The sequence below is a fragment of the Artibeus jamaicensis genome, unplaced genomic scaffold (genome assembly GCF_021234435.1).
Source record: "Artibeus jamaicensis isolate MK-2021 breed Jamaican fruit bat unplaced genomic scaffold, CSHL_Jam_final scaffold_1019, whole genome shotgun sequence".
Classification (NCBI taxonomy): Eukaryota; Metazoa; Chordata; class Mammalia; order Chiroptera; family Phyllostomidae; genus Artibeus; species Artibeus jamaicensis.
Genome location: NW_026522025.1, coordinates 10,119,052 through 10,131,156, shown reverse-complemented (window position 1 = coordinate 10,131,156; position 12,105 = coordinate 10,119,052).

Below are 12,105 nucleotides of genomic sequence, written 5' to 3'. Positions count from 1 at the left end.
CCCTATAGCTGGCAGCGCAGTGGCATGCATATTAGGGCCTTACTGTTTAGAAGTAGGATGTATGGGGCAGCTCCTCATTGTAGCCTCATGGACACTGCCTGCTGAGATTCGTTTCTGCACATCTAAAAGCATTTGCTAAGATCTCTTTGTAAATGTTACATGTGACAGGAACACAATAAAGGGAACAGATGTGGTGAGCCAACCTCCAGGGGTTTGTAATCCAAGGCAGAAGGACAGACATTGAGAACACAGTTGAGCGCTCAGGCATAACCTTCAAGCCAGGACACAGGTATGACCGTTGGGATTGACACAGCACTGGATCGAAGGCCGACTTCCTGCCTTTACATAGGATGCTTCTTTTTACCGCAGGGTTCCCTCCAGGGCTCCTTGAAACAGCCAACTCTTCTTTATGCATTTCTAGTAAAATTTGATTTACAAAAGTGTCTTAAAAACAACTTATGCAGGATGATATTGACTGCCCACAGCTGAAGAGGCCAGTAAAAAAAATGTGAACTTGTATTTACATTATAAGCAATCCAAGAGGCTCCTTTCAGTGCACTTAAACACTAAAAAAATCTGGTCCATTTCTGTGCCTAGATGCACACCTGGCTTGCGGTAAATGGTCAGCTGATGCTTATCAAGAATAAATGACTGGATTAAAAACAAACTACTTACCCCATTCATAGGCAAGATAGATAAAATTAATTTTCATTTTCTAACTTTTCTTCTCCTCTGTCCTGGTCCCTTTTCTCTTCTTTCCCTTTCCTTTGATTTCTTCCTCCTCTTCTTCCTTTTTCTACCTCCTATTTCTTCTCCTACTGCTTCCTAACACCATTTTACCAAGGATGTAATTTATTTTGCTACACAGTACAAGGTGAACCTTTATTATATTTTCCCCAGAGCATTCACAAATTCCCAGTGTTGTCTGCTAAACAATCCTTCCTTGGCCCACTGATTTAAGTTTCTTCTAGGGAGGGACCCAGTTTACTAATCTTTATGTCTCTAGTACAGCCTAAAACATGTTATCTCCCTATTGGGCCTATGATGTGTTTGTGTTGCCACAGTTAACATCTGTTATGGGCTGAATCGTGTCCTCCTAAGTTTGTATATTTAAGTCCTAATCCCTGATACCTCAGATTTTGACTGTATTTGGAGACAGTGCCTTTAAAGAAGCAACTGGTTAAAATGAGGTCCTGAGGGTGGGGCCCTAATTCAATATAGCCAGTGGTGTCCTTAAAAAATAAAGAGGAAATATGGACAAAAAGCACACACAGAGGGAAGAGCATGTGAAGATGTAGGGAGAAGATGGCCAACCACAAGCCACGGACAGTCTTCAGAATAAACCAGCCCTGCGACGCCTTGAATTCAAATTCATAGCCTCCAGAACACTGAGAAAACAAGTGTCTCTTGCTTAAACCACCCAGTGTGTGGTTCTTGGTTATGGCAGCCCTGGGAATGTAATACAGGACCTATAAAAGCAACATATTCTTATATTAGGGCCTGTTTATTTATTACTTTGAACTACCTGTCTTTGCTTTTAACAGATTTAGTGCAACATTTCAAATACAGGGTGGGCAAAACTAAGTTTAAAGTTGTTTGTATGGAAAATAATAAAACAAATAATAACACAAGAATAAATTCTTTTTTGCGTACATACAACTGTAAACCCACTTTTGCCCCACATTGTATGTAACATTAGTATTAAAAAAAACAAACAAAGGTGCTGTAGTGAAATGTTAACCAAGGTTATCTCTGGGTATGGATTTGGGGGTTAACATAATTTTTGTTTCTATCATGAGCATGAGTTCCTCTTCTAAATAAGGGAAGAAGCTAATTAAAAATCATACAAAGGTGTTAATGTGTTTGTAAATTGGTGGCCTAACTATGACACACATGTGAGGTCTGTGTGTAGGTAACTTTGTAGTCTCTGATAATCCTTATCCATTTTTGAACTGCTGTCATTTAGGTGGATTCTGTGAAAATGATTGTTTCTGAAAATGATTATTTGTTTGGATCAGCCTCACTGGAGTTTTTTGTTGTTGTTTTATTGTACAAGCCCCCTGGGAAGGCATTGTTCTCATAGACTGATGTAGTTCATACATCTATTCCTGTCACTGACAGTATTATTTGCAACTGCCTTTCTTTAAGCCTCTCCTAATTTCCACACTACAACTTATTGTATTTCATTAAAACTGGTTTAGAAATGCAAGGCATATAATTAGATTAAGAAATATGCTATCGATTTAGTTTTCCATTATGATGTTATCACATGCACACAAAAAAAGTCACTTAGTACAATTGTTATGATTAAAACCACAAGAGAGATCTATTACATCAGACTTAGTTTTCAGTGCCTGATGCAGTGTAAAATATGAAAGAGAGGGTTAATTCATTTTTATTAGAGCTGGATGTCATGTATCCATAAATGTCTGTAGGCTAATAATTTCAATGGAATCTTTAGTAGACAGGTTTTTCAGGAAGTCATATTAAATAAAAATACATTAATACTTACATACTCAATTTTTAAGGTTGCTGAGTATAATAATTCTTTTCCAGCTCTGCACTCTGCAAAAACACATGCCCCCAGTATGCACCAGACAGCTTTCTGTTGCAGGGAGACTGTGAAGGCGCAGAGGATGGCCTGTGCAGTCAGGCAGATGTGGGGTCTAATCACAGTTCCTTCGAAGCAGGCTTTTATAGACACTATTTCAGTCAGGTCCTATGGCTATTAAGTTGCTGACCCAAGTTTATAGCTAGTATTTGACAAGATTTTTATCGCCTTCATTTTGAAATCTATGAACTTTCTGCAATAACATTCTCTTTTCTTTTGTTCAGTGATTTTGAATAATATAATGTTTCTGAGTCTTAGTTTTCTCATTTGCTAAAATAAGAATAATAATAATCCTTTCTTCCTAAGGTGGTTTTGATGATTAAACGAGCTAATGTGTATAAAACTGAGCATCCTTCTTGTTACATAGCTAGTAAATGCCTTCTTTCTCTGGTAACCTGGGGGCTGTACTAGTTCGGAGGAGAGATAACAATATTCCTTACTTATATATACAGGTAAAAGAAATACAGGTCAAAGAAAATCACAGTTACTGATTAAAAAAACCTCATTTATGAAAATAATCTTGTAACTAGCTATAAAAATAATATTATAGCTATGCTTCTAAGCTTTTTAGAAAATAGACTTTATTTTATAGAACAGCTTTAGGTTCTCAGCGTAATTGAGAGAAGGTACAAAGATTTCCCATGTGTCCTCTGTCCCCACATATGCATAGCCTCTTCCATTGTCAACATCCCCCACCAAAGTGGTAATTTGTTAGAATTGGTGAATCCACATTGGTATGTTATTATCACCTGAAGTCCATAGTTTATACCAGAGCTCACTCTTGGTGTTGTACGTTCTGTGGGTTTGGACAATTTAGAAGGACATGTGTCTATCGTGGTAGCACCGTAAAGAGTAGTTCCACTGCTCTAAGAATCCTCTGGGCTTTATCGATGTCTCCATCCTTCCTCCCCAACTACCGATCATTTTCCTGCTCACAGTTTCACTGTTTTAAGATAGTCATATTGTTGGAAGTGGGGTATACTGAGCAATGGGGGTAACATGAGCCAATTGGGGAGATCCACAGGCAATGTGTCCCCATTGGCTATGGACAGACTTCCTGATGGAATATGTGATGCATTTCATAGGATTTACATTCTTTCGATACCCTCTGAGTGGCAGCTGTTGTTCTCCCAGACCCTCTGCCCACCCTGAGTTGGGCAGTACACCTCAGTATTCTGAATGTGGAAAGAAAGAAGTGGGCTTTGGCAGAGTCCTGTACAGCTCGAGAAGCCAGTTGCTCACTTAAACTTTATCACCCCCTTTCATGGGGGGCTTAGAAAGTTCCCACTGGCACTGAACTGTGCCATCTTGGGAGAGGAGTGGCAAAGATCAGGTGAAATTGTCCCTTTTACCCTCTTCAATAGTCCAATGTTGACTTTTTCCCCTATTGGTGTGCTGGGATTTCTCTGCTGGATTACCAGACTTTACAAAGGCAGTCTTATCTGGGGTGACTGTCAAAGGGTCATCAAGGAACCCGTGTAAAGGACCCATGGACAAAGCCAAAAGGGAATAGGTAGGCTTGAGGGTAAAAGGAGGGGGTGGGTGAGGTAGGGTAAAGTGGTGGAGGGAAAATGGAGACACCTATATTCAAACAACATTAAAAAGTGATTAAAAAATTAGTATTTAAAAATGGCATGAAACTCCTATTTTGCCATTTTGATGATATTACTCTTCAACAATTACTTTTGATTTTTGTGGTAGAGCTTTTATTTCAAGTTTTTATTTTATTTCAGATTTTATTTCAAGTTTTGTGGCAGACTTAGCAATGAGTTCCTTGGGAATAAAGATACTGTACCTCTAAGGACGATGTTATGGGTTGAATTGTGCCTCCTCTTCCCCTACACAATTCATTTTTGTAGCTCTAATACCCAAAATAACTATATTTAGAGATGGGGTTTAGGGAAGTAATTAAGATTAAGAGAAATAATCTGGGTAGGATGGGAATCCAGTAGGTGCTGGTGTCCTGATGAGAAGAGGAAGAGACACCAGGAGCATGCATAGAGAAAAGGACACAGTGAGAAGGCAGCCATCTGCAAGCCTAGGAGAGAAACTCAGGAGAAAGCAAGCCAACCAGCACCTTGATCTTCAACTTCCAGCCTCAAGAACTGTGAGAAAATACATTTATATTTTTTAAGCCACCCAGTCTGTACTATTTTGTTATGGCAACCCTAGCTGACTAATACAGATCACATCTGGCCTTTTTTATCTTTATAAAGGCTTTGTATCATGTTAGATTTGTTCTAAAAATTTTAATAATTCATACATTTATAATGGTAAATATTCATATTTATTTGAAGAAATATCTGTGTAGATCAAATTGTTGAAATTCAAATGCAAGATATCTTTTCATAGCACAGAAAAGAGCTGGAAGAGAACTCTGAAAAATGAATAGGCAAGTGAGAAAATATGCTGTAAAGAAAGTCCCAGGGTTTTTTTTAACCTGACACTAAATGTGAACCTGATATATTTGTTCTTTTGCACATTAATATGAGCAGCAGCAGGGCCACAGCTACATCCTGAAGGCCTTTGAGATGAATGTAAATGTGTGGGAATCATTTAACCAGAAAGAGAATCACCTATTTCCAAAAAGACATTAAAGAAATTACAAATAGGCAAGTATGCAGTATTTATTGACTCCAGCTCTGTGCCATGCAAGATGCTGAGCCATTTATTGAGTTATCATTTATAGAGTTTTAAATAGTGAATTATAGTATTTCATTAATCAGGGCAATTCTAGCTGTTGCAAGAAAATAAATTCCAATATGTTAATGGGTGAACTTAGAAGAAACTTATTTCTTGATCACATTGCAGTCCAAACTAGCATTTCTAGTTAGTGGTAGACTTTCTTCCATGTGCTGATTTGGCAAACAAAACTTTTTGCTCAGTCATCCTGGAGGGCCTTCCACCTGGGAGAAGGGAAATAAGGGGCAAGAAATACACTGACTGCCTCACCACCTTGGCTCATGAGTGATGCTCTGTACTTCTTACATTTTATTGGTTAGAACTAGTCCCATGAAACCATTAAAATTTATGCTTTTTCTTTAATTGTGTGGATTTGTCACTGGAAGATAGCTGTCCAAACAGGTACTACTGACTCTCCTCTTGGATTAGACTGGAGCTGTATTACTAGTTTTTCATTAATGCAAGATAAATGGAAGTAATGTATGTCACATCTGGGCTATGGTGGTTAAAAGAGGGTTTTTTACTCTCATTTTCCTTCCAGTGATGATAAGGCTGCAGGGCATGACAGGACTACAAAGTGAGGGAACCTGGATTTCTGGGTGACCTTATACAATGCTCCTCACTTCACTCAGCATGACTACTTTCATTTTATTGCTGGGAGCCAGAATAAACTTTTATTGTGTTAAGTCACTGAAATGTTGAAATCTGTTTGCTACAGTGGCTAAGGTTGTTGGGAACCGTTCTGCCTGGTTTCAGGAGTTGTAACTGTCCCCCATGGCTAAAGCTGAGTGAGCAACCTCTGGACTGTGAGCCACTAAGGAGACAAAGCTTATCTCTGGCAGCAGCGCTGCTTCTGCTTCATCCCCTGCCCCCAACGCTTGGTCGGTTAGTCAGAGATGGGTAAGTCCCCTCAGAGGAGGGGCAACCTAAGCCAGATATGATCACTTGGGAAGCCCTCAAGGAAGGACTCACCCCCTGGCTATTCTGACATAGCCTGAGTCCCCATTTCTCTCTGGGAGAAGAACTTCCTGACTCTAATCCACTTAAGCCTAAAAACCTATGACTGGGAAGGCGGTGCAGCTCTTTGCCTGCTAGAAAGGGTTCCCGGTGATCAGGCCTAAGAAAGAATATGTAAAATCCTGTGAAACCTACTTTGTTTAAAATGCTCTCATTTAAATGATAAGGGTCCAAGCAAGAAGTTTGTTCCTCAAAGTTTTATGGCCCTTTAGCTATCTGACCCTGGCTGAGAATAAGCCCTCATAGTTCTTTGAATGCTATCTATTGTTTGATCCTTACCTGTATTTTTGTGCAAAACAAACCTAATAAAAGCCCTTGAGGAAGGAGCTCTTGGTCTTTCTCCTCTGAGAGATTGGCCACCTTTCCTCCCCAAGCAGATCATGTCTTGGCAGTTTCATTTTCATCTGTGGTGAATGGGGGGGACTTGCTGGCAAAGTTGCCCCCACAAAGGTTATTCTAATAAATATGCCTGGATTCATCTAGAAGCAGGAGCTGTTGGAAAATATGATCCCTAGTTATGCAATTACTTCCCAGTGAAAATTGTTTCAAGAGTTTGGGAAGAGGAATACAGGTTTTGGGTTCTCAGCTGATTCTGCCTAAGCACCTTTCACAGTGCCTGATTACTGAATAAATACATGGCATAATTAAATTGATGTCTATTGGGGGAAGTTGATACAGCCATTAAATGACAGGCCATAGTACTTTTTATAAACATGTTATTTATATACATTATTTTATTTAAATACAGTGACAATCCAGTTAGGTAGGTTTCATTGTACTTTATTCATCTATTTGTATGTTGGTCTTCCTTCTTGAACTGTGAGCTTCTTGTCACCAGGATTAATGTCCAACTTGTCCCTGGGTCCTTGGTGCCTGGCCAGTGTATGGCAAATAGTGAGGACTGGATGTCTGGTGGTTGATTACAGGTATGGACAAGAGGATGGGAAGATACTGATTGGTATCTATAAGGCCACATGCATGTCATATAGGACTGTTGTGTCAGAGCTGAGGGGCAAAACAGAGTAGGAGAAAAAAAGTTGGGGAAATAGGTATTCTAGGTGGTGGTGGCTGGACGGTACACTGATCTTTAACTAGAAGAAATTCTCCAATTGGAGGAAATTTTGGTCAGTAAATTTAAGCACAATTCAGGAATATGTGATTTGGCACTATGGTCTAAGCGAGTTGCGAGTAGACCTCTAGGCATAAGGGATCTGGAAGTTGTCCTTCAGATGTTCTAGGCAGGTATTTGTGAATCTGTTGGGCAAGACATTTCTGGTCTACAAAGTTGCTAATTTAGTAAAAACCATGCATCCAAAATGTTTAGTTATCTAAGATTGAAGAGCAATGAGAATTTTCTGGCTAGCATCAGCATTTTTTTAGACATCAGATGCACAGATTTAAGTTAATCATCCTCCCCAGTCTGGTTCACTTTCATTACCAGTGTGTGTACAAGCACTCTTTTTTTGTTGTTGTTTTGTTATATTTTAGTAATTTCTCCTTTCATTTTCTCTTCCAACTTCTATTTCCTCCCTTTCACAATTGCCACACAGATAGTACAGTATGTTTGATATGTGCTCCCTAAACCATCTGCCACACAAGAGGTAGTATAGCACACTGTTAAAGAATTCAGGTTCTGGCTGGGTAGCTTAGTTGGTTAGAGCATCATCCCATTATATCAAGGTTGCAGGTTCAAACCCTGATCAGGGCACATACAAGGCTCAACCAATGAATGCATAAGTAAGTGGAATAATAAGTCAATGTTTCTCTCTCTCTCTCATCAACTAAAAAAAAATCCAGGCATTAGAATCTGTATTCAACTCCTCAGCCTGCCAGTGTGGCAGGGAAAGCTATTCTGGCTCTCTGTGCCTCAGTTTCTTAATTTGTGTATGGTTATTTGAAAAGTAAATATATTAATATATATGCAGTATAAAATTAGGACCTGGCATAGTGTAAATGTTTGTAAACCCTTGAAAATATGCACATTATTTATTTTAAATGAATTTATTTATAAACCGGTAAATACCATTTAGTTTACTTTCATTTTTGTTAAGGTCATTGGGTTTCAATAATGCATGGTGGCATGAGTTCACTACTATAGTACCATACAGAAGAGTTTTACTGTCTTAAAAAATCCTCGCGCTTTACCTACTCAACCCTTCCCCTTCACAAATCCCTGGTGTCTACTGATCTGCCTTTCATGTAACAATATGCATGTAACAGCATAGTCACTGGTGGTGTTGCAGGGGTTAATAGCTTGTTCTTCTCTTTCACTGGCTGGTATTTCATTGTGTGGATTGGCATAGTTTGTTTATTATTCTCTTTCTGGAGGACATATTGGTGGCTTCTATGTTTGAGAAATTATGAATAAAATTGCTAAAAACCTTCCCATGCAGATTTTTATATGGACATTGCATCTATTTTTAAATGCAAAATTGACTTATATTTTTATTTTCTTATCTTGCCATCTGATTTTGGTAACAAGTATATATTAACTTCATAAAAATGGATAAAGTTATTTTACCTCTTTTTTAAAAAGATTTTATTTATTAATCTTTAGAGGGGAAGGGAAGGAGAGAGGGAGAGAAATATCAATGTATGGTTGCCTCTCGAAGGTCCCCTGCTGGGAACTGGCGTGCAGTCCAGGCATGCGGCCTGACTGGGAATCAAACCTCGATGCTTTGGTTCGCAAGCCTACATTCAGTCCACTGAGCTACACCAGCCAGGGCATTATTTTACCTCTTCTTGTACTTTTAAAAATGTTTATTTTTTGAAAATTTAGTATAATTTATCTGAAATGTATCCATACAATAGCTTTTAATGGGTGGGTATTATAATTTCATTTTTTGAAAAAATGAGTATTGATCCATCAAAATTTTATAATATTTCATGTGCTGGTCTTGGCATTTTATATTCTACAAACATATCAATTTATGAAGGTTCTCAGAAGTATTGTTCCTTTATAAAATTCTCTGTTGCTTTTGTATTTATTTCTCTTTTTTCTCCTGTGTATGTATTTGTATTCATACATGTATGTACATGCACATTGTCTTCTTCTATGTTTGTTAGTTTGTACTTGCTAGAAATTTGTCTGAATTATTAATCTTTTGTAAAATATTATGGCTTGCAATTTATATGCTTTGTTTTTTTTTCACTTATTTCTGCTCTTTATTATTATTTTCTTGTTTCTTTGTGTTCTTGTTGATATTCTTTTCTTAGCTTCTTTTTAAAAAATTGTGGCTCCTGCAACCCTGCAATGTAGGAACAAGTATAAAGGACACACTGACAAAAACAAGGAGGGGTGGAAATGGGAGGGAGGTGGGGAGGTCTGGGGGGATGGAATGGGATGGAGTAAAAGGCAAAAAAACTGCACTTGAACAATTAAAATATTTAAAAAATTAAAAATAAAATAAAATAATGTGATAAAAACAGATTACATGGCATCTATACTCTTACCACATTTTTAAGTGTACACTACAGTATTATTAATTATATGCATTTGTTATCCAGCAGATCTCTAGAACTGCATCATTCGGTTTATTGCCTCAATGAGTTTGACTACTTCAGATATCTTATCATGTAGTACTTGTCCTGTGACTAGCATTTTCACTTAGCATTATGTCTATAAGCTTCATCCATGTTGTAACATGTGACAGAATTTATTTTTTAAGGTCTTCATTTGCATTCTCTGACAATCACTGAATCTGAGTATCTTTTCATGTACCTATTGGCCATTTATATCTGCTCTTTGGAGTCTATTAAAACTCTATGCCTACTTTTTTAGTCTTCTTTATTTACATTTTTAATAAATGCACTTTGAATACTGTTATAATTGTATTTCACAAACTTTCTCATGTAGTGTGCTTTTACTATCTTTCTATTCAAATTTTAAGTTTTCTTCTGGCTTAATTTTTATCCATAAATTATTTGGTGGTATTATTTTAATTATTTGATATATGGGTTTTTTTAAATATTTTATTTATTTATCTTTAGAGGGGAAGGGAAGGAGAGGGGGAGAGAAACATCAATGTATGGTTGTTTTTCGTGCGTCCCCTGCTGGGAACTGGCCTGCAGGGAACTGGTCTGCAACCCAGGCATGTGCCCTGACTGGGAATCGAACCGCGATTGTCTGGTTCGCAGGCCCGCGCTCAATCCACTGAGCTACACCAGCCAGGGCGATATATGGGTTTTTTAAGTCATCATTTAGTAATTTATTTATGATAGTATAGCTATTTGAGAATATAATTAGCATAATTTTGATTCTGATTTTTTAATTATTTAATATTTGTCTTAATGTAACATTTATATTGTTGTGTAATTCATTTCTCAGTTTTTATGCTAAAGACATTAACATTTACAACTAAAACATTTGTTCAAAATGTCTTTGCTTATCTGCTTTTGTCATCATGCAAGTTATTGCTTTTTATAGTCCAAGGCTATGTTATTAGGGGCATACATATGTATGATTGATATATATTTCAATTCTATAAGATAGTTTTTTATACCTCATTCTTTTTTGTTTTAAGTTCCATTTTACCTCATATTAAATTTGATATTCAAACATTGTGGTATTCAGTATTTGCTTGGTATCAATCTCCATCTGTTTACATGTGACTTGTTTCTTTTTAGTTTAAAACCACCTCTTATTTTTAACATATTGCTGGATAAACAAAACTATTCTGAGAATCTCTAATTCTGTATTAGATAGCTTAAGCTGTATTAATGATTATAGATAATGCTGACTGATTTTATTATATTATTTATGTTTCCTAAACCACATATCTCTCTCCCTCCCAACCTTTCCCACCTCTTTTTCCTTCCTCCTCTCCTTCCTCCTTCCTCTCTTTCTTTACTATGATTCCCCTTACTAAGACTATATTTTCTTATACTGGGTCAGAAGTGGTGTAATGTTCTTTCTCACATATAAATGATAATTCACTGGATATAACCTTTTTTCAAGTTCTTTTTTTTAAATAAAAATTTTCATACATTACATCTTATATTCAATGTAAGTATTGAAAATTTTGATATCAGTTTGATCTTTTTTCTATTTTAGGTGAATTGTTTTAACTCTGTGGATTATAATTTTTTCTCTATGAGAATTAGGTATTTTGGATATTATAAAATATATGTAGGCATTTAAAAATCTATTCTGGGCTTCTGATCAAGATGGCAGCATAGGCAAACACAGCTTGCTTCTTCATGCAACCACATCAAAATTAAAACTGAAATATATGACAATCATCACTCAGAACCATCAGAAATGGAGTTGACTAGAAGTCCAACAACTATGGAATTAAATAAACCATGTCCATCCAGACTCATAGGAGGGGTGGAGGTATGGAATGGGCTGGTCCCACATCCATGTGTGATGGATAAAATTTGGGAGGAATTACTCAGGAGTAAAGAGTCCCAACTCCACACCAGGGCCCCCAACCCAGGGTTCCAGTGCTAGGAAGACAAGTCCCCATAACTTCTGCCTGCAAAAACCAATGAGTGGGAGAAACTCCTGGAGTCCCAAGCAGTTCCTCTTAAAGAATCCACACACAGACTTACTCAGACTCACGCCCTCTGAGCTCCAGCATCAGGGTATCAGTTTAAAAGGCATCACTGTCATACAGGGAGGAACTGAAGTGCCTGGAATCAAGGTAGGGGATGGGGGACAGCTTTCTCCTAGACTGGAAGGCAGGCATATGCCATTGTCCCTTTTCTGAGACCTCCACTCACAGAGACATAGAGCCAGAAGCTCTGTGGGTGCCATATCTGAGACTCCATCAACCTGGCTAGCATTGCTGGCC